The sequence below is a fragment of the Echinops telfairi genome, unplaced genomic scaffold (assembly GCF_000313985.2).
Source record: "Echinops telfairi isolate 266 unplaced genomic scaffold, ASM31398v2 ScPeMD7_7409;HRSCAF=8447, whole genome shotgun sequence".
In the NCBI taxonomy this organism is placed as follows: Eukaryota; Metazoa; Chordata; class Mammalia; order Afrosoricida; family Tenrecidae; genus Echinops; species Echinops telfairi.
In genome coordinates this window covers 4,732,379-4,752,378 of record NW_022111309.1, presented here as the reverse complement: position 1 = coordinate 4,752,378, position 20,000 = coordinate 4,732,379, and the positions used below count along the sequence as shown (strand labels likewise).

General features: G+C 39.1%; 1 pseudogene; it reads left to right on the top strand.

The window, feature by feature from the left end:
* The first annotated feature begins 950 nt into the window (after window positions 1–950).
* LOC115871841 lies at window positions 951–1,646 on the top strand (annotated as a pseudogene).
* The last annotated feature ends 18,354 nt before the right edge of the window (window positions 1,647–20,000 follow it).

Below are 20,000 nucleotides of genomic sequence, written 5' to 3'. Positions count from 1 at the left end.
GGTGTCGATGGGAAAAGGTATCAGAAGTTCAAAAACAAGCAATCAAACTGACATGAAGGAGCATACACCAGGTTGAGAACCAAAGCCCAACTGTAAGATAATTGGACAGTTTTTCGCAGAAAGAATGCTATAGCCAGGGTGCAGTATAGCAGTGATGAAACACACCACTATTCTCTAGTTCTTTAACATTTCCTCCTTCCTCTATTATGGCCCTATTTTTACCTTAATAATCTTGCTAGTTCTGCATATGTACATGGATACAACCAAGATCCTTCGATGCGCAAAATTCAAGATAGAGTGTCCCCTCAGAAAGAGTAAGGGGAGTATTGACTTCCTGAGGATGTAGGAAGAGGGCGGGGGGTGGGGGACTGACATGTGTGGTGACTGTGTAACCCCACTTGAAGGGAACAAACATCAGAATTTGAGGAGAATGGATGGTGCAAGTTTTATATCTATATATAACATACTCAGGGTTCAGGGGGTGGTGCGGTGGTGGCAGGAGGAAATAAAGGGGAGCTGATATCAAGGAGTTCAAGAAGAAAAGAAAATGTATTGAAAAGGAGGAGGGAAGCAATTGTACAATTATGCTTGATGTAATGGAACTATGGATTGTAACAATATCTGTAAGAACTAATAAACCATTTAAAAAAATAAAGAAATTGGAATGAAAAGAAATTCCAATTCTTACATGGCCATTTGAAACTCTCTTCTAGACATGTCTCAGAAATTTTAGCTCTTCTAGGCCAATCCAGATGGAATAAGTATTGTGAGAGGATACAACTCCGATGAACACCTTTCCTGATTTTAAATATTTATTCAGTCTGTAGGGTAGCAAATCATCAAGGGAGTGAGGTTACATGAAGAAGAATTTGGCATCATGATTGGAGGAAGACTCATGAACCTGAAATGAAGATGATACAACCTTGCTTGCTGAAAGTGAGGGAGACCCGATGCACTTGCGGATGAAGATGAAGCCATCAGTATGGGCTACAAATCGATGTAAAGAAAACCAGTGTCCTCGTGTTCTCTTCCTGGCTGGGGTTCGCTCTTTGACTGTGCAACTTCTGTTAACAGTGTCTTTAGGAACTGCCAGAATTGGGCACCCTGCCCCCAACTTCAAAGCTACAGCTGTTATGCCTGATGGTTAGTTTACTATGTCAGCCTTACTGACTATAAAGGAGAACACCTAGTTTTCTTTTTTTTTACCTTCTTGACTTTGCCTTTGTGTGCCTCATGGAGATCATGGCTTTCAGTGACAGGGCAGAAGAATTTAAGCAACTCAACTGCCAAGTGATTGGTGCTTCTGTGGATTCTCACTTCTGCCATCCGGCTTGGATCAATACACCCAAGAAACTAGGAGGCCTAGGCCACGAACCTTCCTGTGGTCTCAGAATCCAAGCTCACAATTGCACACGAGTACGGGATCTTGAAGGTGGACCAAGGCCTCTTGTTTAGGGCCTCCTCATCATTGATGATAAAAAGATCCTTCGCAGATCACTATACATGGCCTCCCGGTTGATTGCTCTGTTGTCGAGACTCTGAGACTGGTTCACGCCTTCTAGTTCACAGACAAAGATGGGGAAATGTGCCCAGCTGGTCGGAAGCCTGGCAGTGATACTATTAAGCCTGATATCCAGAAGAGATAAGGGCATTTCTCCAAGCGGAAGTGAGCACTGGACCATTTCAGGGCTGGGCTGCAATGAGCAGCTTTGGGAAAAACAAACAAACAAACCTCGTTTGCATTCTTCTTCCTGTTTTAAACATAAGGCCTTAGACTCTGCTGAGAACCTGGTCTTTGATGATATGATGGGCTTTTGTGCAGGGGCTGGGGAGGTCGGTCTAAGGTCTGCTCACCCCTCTCCCACCTTTTCTCCATGGCCCCTCTGTTGCCATGCCTCCATTCCCCTTTTGGAACCTTGGTTCAAGACCTTGTGTTCCATGTCTTTTTCCTGGTAACCCACTCCTGGTGCCCACCCCTCGCATGCTCTCACTCACTGCTCCTTATGCACCTCATGGCATGCTTAAAGAGCACTAGATAAATGAGTGAATGAATAAATGAGTGAATGAAAAACAAGTGAGAGATTATATCAACATATGCCACATTTTCGAATTGTAATCAACACAGTATCATTCATGCTATCAAAACAAAATATCATACAACATTGCAGGAAAGGGAAAAATCCGCATTCTGTAACAGCGGCAACAACAAAAATCCATGTTCCTGATAGTTCCTGTCTTAGGATGGCGTTTAGAATGATTGAAAATTCATACTTTCATGACAGAATTTGTTCTGTCCCATTGATCCATCTATGTCCTTACAACAACACCTAACTGTATGGGCTGTTGTTATTGATATTTAGTCTGTTGGTGACCCCGTGTGCCATACAACAACATTTTGCCCAGTCTTGTACCATCTCCAGAATTGTGGGCATACTTAGATATATTGTTACAGTCTTTGAATTGGACAATAGTCTGTTGTGAACCAGAAGGTTCTTATCGAATCATTTCTATTTTTTAAATCATTTTATTGGGGGCTCTTGCAACTCTTTTTACAATCTATACATCAATTGTATCCAACATATCCATCCATATATTCCATGGTTCTTTTCTAGACGTTTACTTTCCATTAAGCCTTTGGGATCAGCTCCCCCCCACCCCCCCAACCTTCGTGGCCCCTTGGTAGATTGTAGATTGTTTATTTTCAAATCTCACATCGACGTTGCTCCCTTCTCCTCTGGTTTCTGTGCTTCTTCCCCCTGGATGGGGGTGTGTGGTTACGTGCCATTCATTGCGATCGGTGCTCCCTTCCTTCCCCATCTCTCCCCGCCTCACCCCTGCCCTTTTGGTATCTCAATTCCCATTCCTGTTCCTGGGTTCCATGTGTTGTGAGTTTTATCTCTTGTCTATACCTGTGTACATGCTCCTGTCTGGTCTAGATTGGGAAACGGCACTGGGGTCATGATAGTGGGGGGTGAGGCGGGCTCAAGGGATCAGAGGCATATTTCCTGACCCATTAGTGCTCTACTGCCCCCTGATTGACTAGTCCCATCCCTGCAACCCCTTTGTGGGGGAATGTTCCATTGCCCATAGATTGGCTTTGGGTCTCCGCTCCAACCCCCCTCCAGCCTCCCCCATCTCACCAATGCTTTTTTGCTTGTTTGTTTACTGTTTGTTGTGAATCTTCTGATGCCTGTTGCCCGGTCTCGATGACACCTCAAAATCCCACTGGCTGGTGTGCTTTTTCCATATGGGCTTGTCTTTTATTGGCTAATGTCTTTGGAATTAGATCGTCAGCCCGTCCTTGTCTTCGTCTGAAGGTCCAATGAGAGGGCATCGTTTTCAACCTCCTGGTACCACATAAGCTCCCACAATGTGACCAATGGGTAGTTTTATGATACATCTTAAAATCAGGTACTGATCTGTCATTTTTCACTATCACTTTGGTGCTTTAGGTAAAACATTTATTTTGATTTCTAATGGCTTGAAGATTCATTACACACTCAAAGAAGTGGGAACGATAGAGTAGTCAGCGGACTCAATTAAGTAGTAGAAAAATTACCTTCCAAGGAGCTTCTGAATTCATGGGTTTATTGACAAAAGCTGGTACTTTTCAGTAATATGCAATTTATATATTGATATCAATCTATCTCTATTGTGTGTGTGGATTTGTGTATGCATATGTATGTGTACTTTTTTAAAGAACTGAAATTCCCTGTTTCCCTACAAAGTGGCAGTGGCACTCAGGTTTCTGTGCAATGGTGGCTTTGTCCCAGGCCCAGGCTGCTCCCTGTGGGCTGGCCCCCATCGCTGCTGGTAGGTAACTATGTGATATATAACTTGCAAGCAGCCCTGCTGTTTGTTACTGGCAATTAATCTCTCTGGTGCCTACTTCTATTCAGACTAAGCCTTTATGTTCTAAATCCAGCTATTCTAACGCTCCCCACTTGTACTGTGTAGAAAAGACTCAGACTGACAGATTATCGCAGGGCAGTTAAGCATGTAATTGCTCAAATGAGTTAAAATCCCTTCAAATATCTGTCTTTGTACCTCATCACACCACTTCACGGACTCAAATATTTGACAATTGATGAAGATAAACTAAAGGGGCCTTCATTAGCTACCAACCACCGTGACAAGCTTCTTTCAGCGAAAGGCTGGTGAAGTTTGGGACTTATTATCTACTTAAAAACTGCAGGAAAGCAGAAAAATACCTCAGTGAACTTTAGAATAGAGAAAGCTAGGAGCTTTCTGTGAAGCGGAGGTCAGAACCACGGTTTGCTAATCTCAGGCTGTACTTCTTAAAAATGTAGGATAAAATGGGCAGATGCACTTATCCACTAAAGGGAGGGAAATGTTATCACATTCTCAAAGTCTCTATCATTTATGACGATGTGTTAAATGTAGAGGTCATTAGAGAAACGGAGAAAGGGTGGCAGAAATCCAGTGTTGTACACAGGCCTATCTAAGGAGGGGGCAGCAGGGCTGCCAGGAGTCGTAAACCCCTGCTCCGGGACAAAGTCAGGTGCTGAGCAGGGTGACTGTCTAGGGAAATGCATGGACGTTTGCTCTGGCGTACACCACAGCAAATCCTCTGACTTTCAGGGACCTCACTGCTCTATATTAAGCTGTTCAGACCCGATGCCAAGAAAAACAGGTGCTAACATGAACAGGAGCGGTGTATGCACATCAGGATAATGTGGATTCGATGCTGACTGCCGGTGTGGTGGTATTGTTTCTAAGGACTGGGACCTGTCAGGAAAATGGTCCCATTGATTTTCAAATCTATCAAATGGGGCTACGATTTCATATTGCATATGATTTTTTGCTTTGAGGATCAAAGGGGACACAGACTTTGAACAAACACTTGTCATGATCATCTTTCTTTAAAACGAGGGCAGCTAGACTTTTGCTCCATAGATTATGTATTCCTTGCGAATGTGTCAACTCTCTTATTTATAGATCCAGTAATGTATTTTTAAAAAAATGAAACCCAACTGGTAAAAAGGAATAAAACTGGCAATATTCATTGATATGTTTGTCTATAAGGAGTACCCAAAAAACCAACAAATCAATCAAAAGCATTATTGAGAAAGCTTATCAAGTTTCTGAATATCAAGTCAATGGTTCCACATCCATTGCTTTTCTGTTGACTAGCAAAAAGAAAAAAGAAAGAAAATAATGTAATATTTAAATATATATATATATATATATCTTCACAAAGATATGTTATCTGGAAATACATGAACAAAAGGTGTTTGACTTTTGTGCATAAACGTATAAAATGTTGCAGAAAGCCAGAGAAAACCTGAAAGCGAGGTACCATGTTCATGGGAAGCCCTGCTGGCATAGTGTGTTAAGCATTTGCTTGCCAACTACAAATCAGCGGTTCAAAACCCACCAGCTGCTCTGCTGGAGAACTATGAGGCTGTCTCCTGTAAAGATGATCAGTTTCGCTGTTGGCTGAGACTCTGAGCATCTTCCGCCTTGTTTAAGCTTAGCGGGGTCCTTTCACGTTTGTTTTGTGAGCTTAGGTTAAATAGTTTGCACTATTTTTGCAATAAATCCATGGAACCCTCCAACAGGTGCTTGTTTGGTTTCTTTTTTTTTTTTTTTTAAACATTTTATTAGGGGCTCATATCGCAATCCATACACACATCAATTGTGTAAAGCGCATTTGTACTTCATTCTCAAAACATTTTCTCTCCACTTAAACCCCCCGACATTAGGTCCTCATTTCCCCCCTCCCTCCCCGCTCCCCCCTCCCTCATGAGCCCTTGATAGTTTATAAATGGGTATTCTGTCATATCTTGCCCTGTCCGACGTCTCCCCGCACCCACTTTTCGGTTGTCCATCCCCCAGGGAGGAGGTCACATACAGTTCCTTGTAATCGGTTCCCTCTTTCCTACCCACTCTCTCTCCACCCTCCCTGTTTTGCCACTCACACCACTGGTCCTGTAGGGCTCATCCGCCCTGGATTCCCTGTATTTTCAGTTTCTATCTGTACCAGTGTACATCCTCTGGTCTAGCCAGACCTGCAAGATAGAATTCTAGTCCTGGTAGTGGGAGCGGGGAGGAAACATTTAGGAACTAGAGGAAAGTTGTATTTCTCGTCGTTGTTACATCGCACCCTGACTGGCTCATCTCCTTCCCGAGACCCCTCTGCAAGGGGATCTATTGAGCTGATTAGGAAATTCACAGTAATGTTGGATAAAATCTGCAATATCAAAGCTTCCTTATTTCTGATCTGAAGAGATGTATCTAATGTTTAACTATTAAACAGAATATTTGCTGTAGGTTTTTGGATGACACACTTTGTAAGTTTATAGAGGATCCTAATATAGTTGTTTGCTACGTGCAACTTTTCTCTCACCCTCAGTGCCTCTCTTTCTCCACCCCTCTTCTAATTTCTTCTCTTTTTTTATCATAAATGGGTGTTGAATTTTATTAACTACTACATGTACCAGGATACTCATAGGGGTTTCTCCATTACTAATAAACATGATATTTTTTGAATACATGATAATCTTCCATCCCATGATACTATTTCTGAGTTATGATGTTTTATTTATTTTTAAAGATTTTTCTAATTTTCTAATGCATTGCTTAAAATCATTGCATCTATTTGTGAAATAAATCCTTTATTTTTTACAAAAAGAAAAAATGAAACCCAAACCCAAGACCAGTAAACCTGGAAAATGATAGCAAAAAATTTACTGAGAATTGTAAAATTTACAGTTTTTGGAAACATCGAGTCTATTAACTTAGCATGGCTGGGCTGGCATGGTAGCTGTGATGCTGTGAAAATCTTCCTTTTGTGTCCCAAGCAGTGTCTCCAGAGCATGGGTTTTTTTACCCTGCAGGCCCTCGCCCATGCTACCCTGGAGCAGACAGTACTCTCAGGGCTGCGTAAATACCACGACTGATGAAATTGCAGGTTTGAGTGGTTACGTTTGAATGGGTCCTGACTTTCTTGGGCACAAGAACTTTTGCATTTTATTCTTGGTCATGATGTGGCTTTTGTTTCCACATAATGGCTCTAATTAAAAATTTAAGCCAGATCTCTAAGGAACAAAATGATGATCATGATTCGCTATAAATCATACACTTTGTCTTTTAACTTACCTATTAGCTCTGTCACCACACACACATATACACTTACATACATAAATATTATGATTGTGCAGAAGTCATGTGTTGACTCTGATACTCTGTCCACACTATTAGTTTTTGCTTTTGAAGTCCTTAATTTGTACATAATAATGAAATTATCATGTTGGTTACTATTATATCTAAATAGTACAGCAGTATCATGAATACAAACAAGGCATTATTTAAATATCTGATAATGTCAAAATTCACTTTTTGTATACATAAACTCTATGAACCAACATACCTATGTTATTATAATTTTAAACATTTTATGCATAGTTTATATGTTGAAATTCTTTAATACATATGTGTGGTCTTATAAAATATGAGTGAAATAATTATTATAAAAGTTATTTTACATGAAAATCCAGTTATGTATTAAGAACTTGTCAACTAATAAAATTAATGCCCACTGAACTCACGGCCACCAAGCCCGTTGATTGTAGATATAAATATCCATTGTAGAAAAATCCATTAGCTAAATAAGTTAGAACATTTCTGGACAAAAATATATAAAATCCAAGATCGAATAATAGAGACATAATAATTTCAACTTTCATTGAATTCTTTTGATCTAACATTTATCCATCTGTTTAACAAAATAATGTTTAGGACAAATGGCACGCAGGTATCATTAGTTATTAATTCCATTTAGGCCATGGATTTGCCAAGAAAAAAAAAAGTGAAACTGAATTCAAAGCACAATGTTCATTTATCACCTCAAAATCCCACGGGAAATGAAAAAATTAAAAATCATATACAATAACATCAATGATGCATGTCTTTAATCTGGACATGAAAAAATAACAGAATATAAAGGAAAATGGGAACTTACAGGGAAATAAAAATATTATTCCTAACCCTACTGGCCTCAGGTATAAGAGCCTGTTTGATATTGTAAATGGATCCACATGTAATAACTGCAGTGGGGTCTAACGTAGCAAAACAAACAAACAAACAAGCGCACTACTGTTAAGCTAATTCAGACTCACTGTGATCTTACAGGATAAAGTAGAACTTGTCCATATGGTATCTGGGATGGTTTAAAATGGAAATAAACATTGTACTTTGATAACTATTTTGTACCTATAAATATATTCTCTTTTGATGATATCTAGCTTTAGTCTTGGCATTTGTCAATCCATATATTAACATATGTATAAAATAATGTTTAATTGTATTACTTTGCTTTAAATCAAAGCGAGATCTGTTCTTTTTTTTGGGGGGGGGTGTAATTTTTGATTTGAGCATTTATTCATATCATTTTCATCTTTCGATCTCTGAAAATACACTTCATGTCCATGCTCCAGATCTGATTGCTAGGGGCTATTTTAAAGATAATCTGTTGAACTTTGTTGTAATTTTAATTTGCAGTGTTTCCATAGTTATTTGTGAGCTAGGTCTGACTTGCTTTTTCTTGTTATCTTGTCAGTATTTTGATCAAGCCTATTTTATTATTTTATTTTTTAAACCATTATATTTGCACTTCATCCATATATCACACAGTTCAATAGGTCACTCATTTTGAGAAGAATTGTACAATTATTACAACATCAGTTTTAGAGCATTTTCTTCTACCTTGTACTAATTGTAATTAGTACAATTATTTTGGGGGGTGGCAAGAGTATGCACAACAAACATTCTCCAATTCAACAACTTTGACATGCAAATTCAGTGCCATTGATTTTATTCTTCACATTGTGCAGCCATTATTTGTATCCTTTCCCCAATATTACACAGCCATTACCATAAACGCAATGCCTCCTAAGGAAAACACTTCCTCCTTCACTCATGGTCACCGGTAGACACGTTTGGTTTCTTTTCTTTTTTAGTGGTGTTTAGGTGAAAGCTATTTTAGACTCTTTCAGACCTTTCTACCTAGATCTGGAGCGGCATAAAAAGGGCCATCATTTTCAGGAAAGTTTCTCACTGCTGTTTCGGAAAGTTATTTGCAACACCCAACCCAAACCTACGGAATCCCAGTGGCACTGCTGGTTAAGCATTGGGCTACAACAACAAGTCTGGTGGTTCAAATCCACTAGCCACCCCAAAGAAGAAAGATGAGGGTGTGTGCACCGGCAAAGATGTACAGTTGCAGATGCTCTACATAAGGTCAGTATGAATTAGAATTGGCTTAATGGCAGTAGATTTATTTATTTTTAACCCAGGTCTTGCACTGTGCACTCTAGGCATTAAGCATTTCCATGTGCTTAATAGTGGTGCCCATCTTCTGTGCTCCGACTCCCTGTTTGTCTACTTGTCACTGTGCTGTCCCTGCACTGTTCTATTTCCGAGGAAGCATTGACTCTGCCCACGTCATTGGGCGCGGAATCCTGTTGTTTTCTCTGTCCAGAAAGTATTTGACTTCGTTGTATACCTATTGTACTTCCAGGTACCCTTCCATCTCCAATTCAATGTTTCTTTTCTTTCTGGGGAGGATCCCTGGTGGTAGAGTGGGTCGGAGTGGACCGGAGGGCAGTGCGTGCAGTCCCTTCCTGGGGAAACCCCGTGAATGCGCATCGTTGTGAGCTGTAAGCCAGACATTGCCTCCCTCACCCAAGCAGGCTCACCTGTTTCTTTTGGAAGTCATTTTTGGATCTTGGTTGCAATCTTCTCCATCCAATCCTCTAGTCAGAATGAATCTCTCCCTTTTCCAGAGATTCCTTAGCATTAGTTGAATATTTATCACAATATTTACCACTTGATCCATGTGCATTCTGACCCTCTTCATTGTTAGCTCCTTATTTTCTTCAGTCACGTATTCATATTCCTTTCCCTGGCAGGCAGGTACACGCTCAAGCACGGACTACACACAAAAACTGGTTGCCATTGTGTTGACCCTGACTCGCAGCCACTCTGGCTTCTGATGAACCCATGTGTGTCACAGTATGAAAACCTGGACCACCCGTGAATCAGGGATGGACCTTTTGGAGAGATCATTTGACCTTTCTTCTGGGGCACCTCTGGGTGGGCTTGACCCTCCAATTTATTGTCCGGCAGTTGAGCTCACTGGCCATTTGCACCTGCTCCTGGGACTTTAAGCACAGGGTTGTTATTTGCTGCCATCGGATAATTCCGACATCCTGGGAGCCCATGTGTACATGGGCTTTTCAATGGGCTTTCAAGGGTAAGACTTTTTGGAAGCGAAGGCCCAGCCTGTCTTCTAGAGTGCACAAGAGCAATATTAGTAACTGTTGGGTCCTCTGTTATCTCCCCATTACAAAGAACAAGGAAGTTAGTGTGCCTTTGAAATTAAATGTTGAAATGCCTGATCCATTATGAAAAGAATGAGAATCAGTCCAAAGAGTTCTTGGAATCTAGTGTTACAAAATTTTATAATGCATTTTCCAGCTCTGTGTCTGTCACCAAACCATATTTCCAAATACTGATTCCTCTTCTTTGCTTCATAACATTAATTATTGTCACTGCATCTTGTTTCGGTGTTTGATTAATTTCAGACTGCAGAATTTGGTAAATTTTTTCAATGTCTTCATTGTTGGCTTTAGTGGTTGGTGCACCGATTTATATAGTCACATTAACTGGACTTCTTTGTAGGCACATGGATATTATCTTGTCATTAACAGCATTGTGCTTCAGAATAGATCTTGAAATATTCTTTTTGACAATGAATCTAACACCATTTCTCTTCAAATTGTCATTCCTGACACACTAGATCATATGATTGTTAGACTGAAAATGGCCAATTCCAGTTCATTTTATGCCAATAATGCCTTGTGTAGCTATCAAAAATAATTACATTTTTGAGACCTTCCCATTTTCTTATGTATTCCAATTATTAATGGACTTTAGTAACCATTTCTTCTCCTTTGGTGTTTTTCATATGCACAAAGGTTTCAAATACTTTGCTCCATCCATACCATTAGCACTGCCTCTAATTTGAGGAGGCAGCTCTCCCCCATTTAATTTTAGTGCTCTAACCTGAGCAACTCACATTTTGGCACTGTGTCAGATAATGTCATGCTGCTATCCAGCATATAATTGCAACACAGATAAGTTTAATTACTTGCATATTGATGATGGAGAGGTATAACATTCATTCCAGGAATTAATAGTGCTCTTTATGGAGTTTCACTGAGTTTCTCCCATTGAGATAAAGGAAGCAGAAATATAAGCTTTAGGGGGTAGGGAGGGGGGGGATGAAGGAAACCAGATGGTCAGGAGATCTGCTCACACAAAGGAGAGAGAGAGAGAGAGAGAGAAACCCCCCTCCACACACAGGTTACTGACATTAACATACTTAAAACATACCCAAGGGTGAAAATTTAACACTGTAATGAGACAAATTAAAAATATCCATTATTGTATTTCTCATTGTGCATGTTTCACGTGGGATCATAGGAAATTGGATGCATAACATGTTTAGTATTTTTTCCTTAGATATAAAAGAAACTTAAAAAACATTTGAAGGCAGACAAATCTGAAAATCTGGCTTCTGTCTCAGACTTGTGCATCTTGGTGTGTTTTTATTGGCTCAAGTCACTCTGGACAATGGACCCAGCACTTTGGTGAGAGGAGTAGCCGTTGAAAATGGTACAACTATTCTAGAAAACAGTTTCCTAAAAATTTAAACAAATCTACAATGACCAAGAAATTTCATTTTGGAGCATTAATTCTGAGATACGAAGTCTTATGTTCACCCCATTGCCTCCATATGGATGTTCTGTTCTAGGGGGAAATTACAAGATGTGTGAAAAATGTATTTGACATCTGCAGCAAAGAGAAAGGGAGTTGGGAAATAGATATGCCATCAAAGCTATGTCTTCCTGACACCTAAGCACAATACAAGACCAATTGCATATATATATAAACCAGTGGGCACCTGATTCCTTCCATTGATAAGCTAAATATTAATGATTTGCTTTCATAAAGGTCATTGGTACATATGTTATGGTAATAACCATCAGGAATTTTGTTTTTGTTTTATTGATCCAAAATGCCATAATGGGGAGGAAAAATCAATGAAAATTTCCCTTTACCCACATGTCTTAGTTCTGAGGGTGACACCCCTCTGCCAAACTTCCTAATTCTTTGTGCAAGTCCGTTCCAGTTAAACTATCCATTTTACCTGTCGCCCAGGCATCCTACCTCTCCCTGCCATACAAATTGAATCAGGGAGATTGTCCTGTTCACCTTGGGAGTTCAGGGCTCAGAAGTGTGTGTGTAAATTATTCAGGCTGGTGTTTAGACTCTTTCAAGGTGTATGATGTAATAAGACCCAGACTAGATGCCAACATCTTCTGCAGTACAACTATCTTTTGGTTTCAAAGCCTAGCACAGTTCATAGCAGTTGAACAATGACGATTCCTTAAGTGGCTGAATGTTTAAACAAATTACAGTTGTACAACGGACTCAACAAAAAGAAACAAATTATTACTTCAGACAGTTACCTGGACAAATGACCAGAGAAATTTTTTGAGTGAAGGAAGTACATTTCAAATTGTTACATATTGTATTAGATAACTTTCATAAAATAACCTATTAGAGAAATGGAGAGCAGACTAGTACTCTCAGTGATTAAAGAAGGGGTTTATGCCATAACGACAACAGGAAGACACTGTGTAGCACTGACATGTTCTGTAGCTTGACTGTTAATTATTTTGGCTAAAATATAGCAGAGTTTTGAAATACGTTAACACTGAGAAGGTCTGCATAAAGAGGACCTAACATCTCTTTTTATTGTTTCTTACAACTTCATATGCAACTTCATATAATAATCTCCATATAATTAGTTTAATTTAAAGAAAGATAATTGATAACCTAAAGCAAAATGATATCAATGTATTGTATGTAGAATAAAATGTGTGACAAAATGAATAAACAAAGGGATTGAAAAATTAGAAATACCATTTATGGCTCTTGCAGTATATAAAAAACAATATATTTCAAAGTAGACTACTATAAGTTAAATATTAAATGTTAAAGATCCATAAACTTGAAAGTAACTTTTAAAATGTAAGAAGTAAATAAAGTGAAATAAAACTTAATCCAAATGAAAGCATGGAAATATGGGGGTGATATAAATAAACAGTAGGTCAGCAAGCAGCAAATCAGTTCTAAATATGCTAGATTTAAAACTAGCCATTACAATATTCATATGTGGTGAAGAAGGCTGACGGTGCCCGGCTATGGAGACCTATAGCATCTTGGGACTTAAAGGCTTGAAAGTAAACAAGCAGCCATCTAGCCCAGAAGCAACAAAGCCCACCAACATGTATGATCATGAAGGCCCAGAAGCAGCACACCAACATGTATGATCATGAAGGGCCAAAGGGACCAGGCTTCAAACACCAAAGGTGGGGAGAAAAATCATATCCTCGTCAATGAGGGTGGCACGTGATGGGGACCCAATGCCCATCTCTAGGCAACTGGACATACCTTGCAGAGGGTTAGTGGGGAGATGGGTCACTTAGGGCTCAGTATAGCAATTATGAAACCCACAACCTTCCTCTAGTTCTTAAACGCTTCCTTTCCCCAACTACCAGGACCCCAATGCTGTCTTGCAGACCTGGCTAGACCAGATGATGCACAGTGGGACAGATGGGAATTGGAAACGCAGGGAATCTAGGACAGATGAACCCCTCAGGACCAGGGGTGACAGTGCCAATACCAGGAGGGAAGGGGGATGTAGAAAGGGGGAATTGATCACAGGGAGCTACATATAACCTCCTCTCTGGGGGACGGGCAGCAGAGGGGTGGGTGAAGGGAGACGCCGGGCAGTGTAATATAAGATATAATAATAATTTATAAATTATCAAGGGTGCATGGGGGAGGGGGGCAGAGGAAGGGAGGGGGAGGGGGGGAAAGGAAAATGAGCTGATTCCGGGAACCCAAGAGGCAAGCGAATTTTGGGAATGATGAGGGCAACAAATGTATAGCTGTGCTTTACACAACTGATCTATGTATTGTGATGCATTGTATGAGCCCCAATAAATTGATTGAAAAAAGAAATGAAGAACTCACATGCATAGCAATGAAGGACCCAATTCTTTTCTTTTTTTAAAACATTATTTTATTAGGGGCACATACAACTCTTATCACAATCCACACATACATCAATTGTGTAAAGCACATTTATACATTCATTGTCCTCATCATTCTCAAAACATTTGCTCTTCACTTAAGCCCCTGGCATCAGCTCCTCCTTTTCCCCTCCCTCCCTGATGCTCTCTCTGTCATGAAGCCTTGATAATTTATAAATTGTTATTTTGTCTTATCTTACACTGTCTGATATCTCTGTTCGCCCACTTTTCTGTTGTCCATCTCCCAGGGATGTGGTTATATGTAGATCCTTGTAATCGGTTCCCCCTCTCTACCCAACCCTCCCTCGACCCTCCCGGTATTGCCACTCTCAGCACTGAAAGACTCAATTCTATGATCTATGCCAGAGAACCACTTTAAACAGAGACTGTACGGGAGATTAAAAATCAGAGGCACTTGGTATGTGTAAATAGTCTATAAAAAAAGGAGCCTTAACTCCATTTTAGCCTCATTACGGGAATCTAGAATCCATGTTGAATTGCAAAATTACCATTTCTATCAAAAGTTTCTTTCACCTTGATGCTAACCTGACTACATACTCTAAAGGAGACATTCCTTTTTCTCTGAAGTCTGGCAGGTGCCGGCTATCATAATCGATTTCTAGATCATCTCCCCAATATGGAAAACAAATGCAAGATAAGATAATGTATACCCCAAAGGCTTTGATGCTTAGTATTATTAAAAAAGTGAATTTACACTGGACCCCCAGAAACAAGGAAATGTTATTATTAAGTTTTACTTTAAAGGAGAAAGGTTCTTTTTTTTTTCTCCAATGGTTTTGGTATCTAATTCACATATCATACAAGGTAATAGTTTAATCACATCAAAAAGTGTTGTACAATCAATTTTAGAACATATTCTTTATTCTTGTACTCATCTTTATTAGCTCCCCATTTCCTCCCAATCTACCCTGCCATACCTCCAAGAAACCATTAGACCAGTTACTGTCTCTATAGTCTTACTTATCCTGGATTTCATATACAGAAAAAGCATTTTAAAACTAACAATAATGACAAAGTGAAAAAGATTGAAAATTCATTTGACAAGACATTACATTTTGACTTAACTACATCAATCACAGTCGACTTTATGGTACTATGTGTCTGATAACAGGGCTATTCACCTCCCTCAACTATGATTGGAGGGGATTCACTAAAGGCTTAATCTATGTATAGGCCCTGTAAATGGATTTTGGAATTCCACCATCATCCATAACTTTCTGCAAACCAGTTGTACACAATTTAGCTCTGATACCTCCTTTGTATTTAGATTGCATTAGACTTCCAATCCTTGGATTTCAAAAGCTTGGATAAACAAAACAAAACAAACCATGAATATAACAAAGGGATACTGTAGGGTTTGTATATTTTCATCATAATTTTTCAATCTATATTCTGAGAAAATAATCAGAGAAGCTGAACTATATGAAAAAGAATGATATCACGACTGGAAAAGGCTTATTAACAATCTACAATATGCAGATAACACAAATTTGCTTTCTGAAAGTGAGGAAGACTTGAAGTACATTCTAATGAAGGTCAAGGACAGAATCCTTCAGTATGAATTACAGCTTAATATAAGAAAATAAAAATGCTCACCAATAGATAACATCATGACAAACAGAGAAAAGGTTGAAGTTGTCAAGGATTTATTTTGCTCAGATGCACAATCAATGCTCATGGAAGCAGTTGTTAAGAAATTAATGACGCATTGAATTGGGCAACAACTCCGCATAAGAGCTGTTTAAAGTGTTGAAGAACATGGATATAATTTTGAGGACTAAATGGCACCTGAATCAAGCCATAGTAGCTTCAATCACCTCATATGTAAGTGGTTATTGGACAACATGCAAGGAGGATTGAAGACGAATCACATTTGAATTATGGGATGGTAATGAATAGTGAAAGTATTATGAACTGCCAAAAGAACAAATAAATCTCTTTTGGAAGAAGACAACCAGAATGCTCATTAGAAGTAAGGGTGGCAAGACTTCATCTCACATACTTTGGACGTGTTTTCAGGAGAGATCAGTCCTTGAAGATTGACATCATGCTTGGTAGAGAAGAGGATCAGCGAAAGCGAGGGAAAAGGAGGTGGATAGGCACAGAGGCTGCAAGAATGGACCTCCACATAAGAACGAGTCTGAGAGTGTCACAGGACAGGCAGTGTTTCTTTCTGTCTGTGGTTGCTGTGAGTCAGAGCTGACTTATAGCAACAACAAACACAACAAACAGACTTCAAAAATGATATCTAGTGATCATGGAGATTGCATGGGAAAAACAATATAATATGAAACAAAACAATAATTCTTAAAGATGAATCTAGCAACATGAATAGAATTTGATGCTGATACTTGTAAAGATTGATGACAGAAATTGAAGATAATCAAATAAATGCCAAAATATATCATTTCCACAGTTTAATTTTATTAAGATGTCACTACTTTGCAAACCAATCTGTAGATTGAATGTAATCCCTAGAAAAAATTTAGTAAGATGTTTTTGTAGAAGTTGAAAACAAGTCACATGGTTTCATGGAAAAAAGACTGGCACTAAGCAATTTTGTTTTTTTAAGAAGGAACAATTTGGAAAGGCACAGTAATCATGGCAGTGTGGATGGGTATGTGTGCAAGGAATGGCATAATGGTCTATGGGAAAATAGAGAGTCTAGAAATATACCTGTGCATATCCTATATTACCAAGGTATCTAGATATTTTAAAGAAAAGAGTTCTTTAAAAAAGACTATGGGTTAATACACATGCATGTGTAAATATATCAGCCTCCACTCATGTCTCATGGAATGTACAAAAATTAGCTCCAGATAGATCATATACCCAAATGTAAAACTTATAGCTATGAAATGTGTGGTAAAAATGTGGAAGAAAATCTTGTATTTTACCAGCAAATGATTTTTTAAAAATCATTTTACTGGGGGCTCTTACAGCTCTTATAACAATCCATATATCCATTGTGTCAAGCACATTTATACATATGTTGCCATCATCATTTTTTCAAAAATCATTTTATTGCAGACTTGAACAGCTATTATCATAATCCATCCATCCATCCATTGTGTCAAGCACATTTGTACATATATCATCATTTTCAAAACATTTTCTTCCTACTTGAGCCCTTGGTATCAGCTCCTCATTTTTTCCCTCCCTCTCCCATCCTCCCTCCCTCATGAGCCCTTGATAATTGATAAATTATTATGATTTTCATATTTTACACTGACCACTGTCGCCCTTCACTCATGTTTCTGTTGTTCATCCACTTTGGGGCGGGGGAAGGGGTGTTTATGTCAATCATTGTGATCGGCTCCCCCTTTCTGACCCACCTTCCCCCTACCCTCATGGTATCGCTACTCCTGTTATGGCTCCTGAGGGGTTTACCTGTCTTGATTTCCCTGTGTCAAGAGCTTTTATCTGTACCATGTACATGCTCTGGTCTAGCTGGATTTGTAAGATAGGGTTGGAGTCATGATAGTGGATGGGGAGAGGAAACACTAAAGAACAGGAGGAATATTGTATGCTCCCTCAGTGCTACACTGCACACTGGCCGGCTTGTCCCTTCCTTGTGACCCTTCTATGAGGAGATGTCCAACTATCTACAGATGGCTTTGGGTCTCTATACCACCCCACCCACATAATTCACATTGATATGATTCTTTTTTCTGGGTTTTCTGATGCCTGATATCTGATCCCACCGATACCTCATGCTTACACAGGCTGGTGTGCTTCTTCCATGTGGGCTTTGTTGCTTCCCAGCTAGATGGCTGCTTGTTTATCGTCAAGCCTTTAAGACCCAAGATGCCATATCTTTTGATAGCCAGGCAGCATCAGCTTTCTTCACCACATTTATTCATGCACCCATTTTGTCTACAGTGATTGTGTCGGGAAGGTGAGCATCACAGAATCAGGAAATGAATTTTTAATATAACCCCAAAACCAAAAATGTTAAAAGAAATAAAATCGATAAACTGCACTTCATTAAATTTTATATAAATTTACTCTTTTACAGACATTATAAAAATAGAAAATAGGTAGGTGAACCACAGACTTGGGAAAGCACATTTAGTGGAAAAACATATTAGAAAACACATATTTGATAAAAGGCTTGCATACAGAGTGTATAAGGAACTCTTAAAACTAATTAAGAAATCAAAATCTCCAGTAGAAATTGGATAAGTGATTGCACAGAAACTGTACTGGTCTACCCTTTACCATAGCAAAGAAAGATATAAAAGGTAAGGATATAAAAATTGGCTGAACATCATTCGTCATTGAAATACGAATGAAACCCTGCATGAAATAAAACTATATAATACTTAGGATGACTAAAATTCAAATAAAATTCCTGCAAATACCAAGTTCTGGCAAAAATTTGGGACAACTAACCCTTTCATATGGGATCAACTTTATGAAAGTGGATTGCAACTTTATGAAAAACGACCTACCCCATCTTCATTGTTTTCCATCATATTGTGGGGAAAAACAAAGTTTCTTATACACTTCGTTATGTGATCAATAATTTGAATCATGTGATTTGAAAGAAGGTTTCATGAGCAGTCATGATAACTTTATTAATAGTTACCAATCTGGAAACCTAAGCCTGTTTTTGAATCCATTGCAACTCATGGTGACCCTAGTATTTCAGAGCAGAGCCGTCCTCTGCAGAGTTTCTGCTATGGAGCTACAGCCTTTTTTCTGGTTGTTGGTAGGTGCCAACATGTCTGTTCCAACTCAGACAACAGACAGACGACACACAGACGGTCTTGTGACCTCCTTCTAGTCACCACACTTCATCCCCTCGTTGGAGCCTCTGTGCCAGGCTGTTTCGTTAAGGGTCTTCCTCTTTACTGCTGACCCTCTACCCTGCAGGAAGTCCTCTCCAGAGACCCGGCCTTCCTGATGATATATCCAAAGTAAAACGAGAACAAGTCTTGCTCTGCTCACTTCTACAATGTGTTCTGGCTGTACTTCTCCCAAGGCAGATGTATTTGTGCTTCTGGAAGTCCACGGTGTAATGAATGTTCTTCACCATTGCTATAATTCAAATGCATCTTTTCTTATCCATTTTCCTTATTTAGTGTCCAGCTTTCTCATGCATATGAAATAGTTGAAAATATGATGGCTTGAGTTAGGTGCACCTTAGTTTTAAAAAAAGACATTTTCTTTATAACATTTTATAGGTATTTGGGGTTTTTTAATGGGAGATCTATTATTAGAGCTATGGGTGGCAGTGGAAGCCCAAGATACATTTGTGAGATCTACATAGGAAATAAGCACCCCTGTCATTTCTCTCTATATATAATAGAAGGATGGGACAACATTGATCCCCAAACATATTACATCAAAGAGAGTTCTATAGGAGACCAAAACGTAAAACCTGACTTGAATAGTTAAAAACTTGAAAGTTTATCCCTGTTCTGATGCACATTGGGCCTGATCTGTTTTGTTTTGTTTTTAACACTTTGTGCATCCGTGTGTGTTTTCCATATTGGAATTTATCTCAGACATACTTTGTCATTGGAGGTAAGCCTCTTGAATTTTTCTTATATGTTTTTCTGTTTTTCAATATATGAAACTCACGATTGATGAACCTTTAGTGACAACAAGTGGAATAAGGGCTTCTGGGTGTGTGTGTGTGTGTGTGTGTGTGTGTGTGTGTGATGTGGTATGGGGTGGCGGTGGTAAAAGGGAGCTGATGTCAAAGAGTTCAAGGAAAAAGAATGCTTTGAAACTGATGTGGTAGCAATTTTTGCAAATCTAGCTACGTGATGTGATTGAACT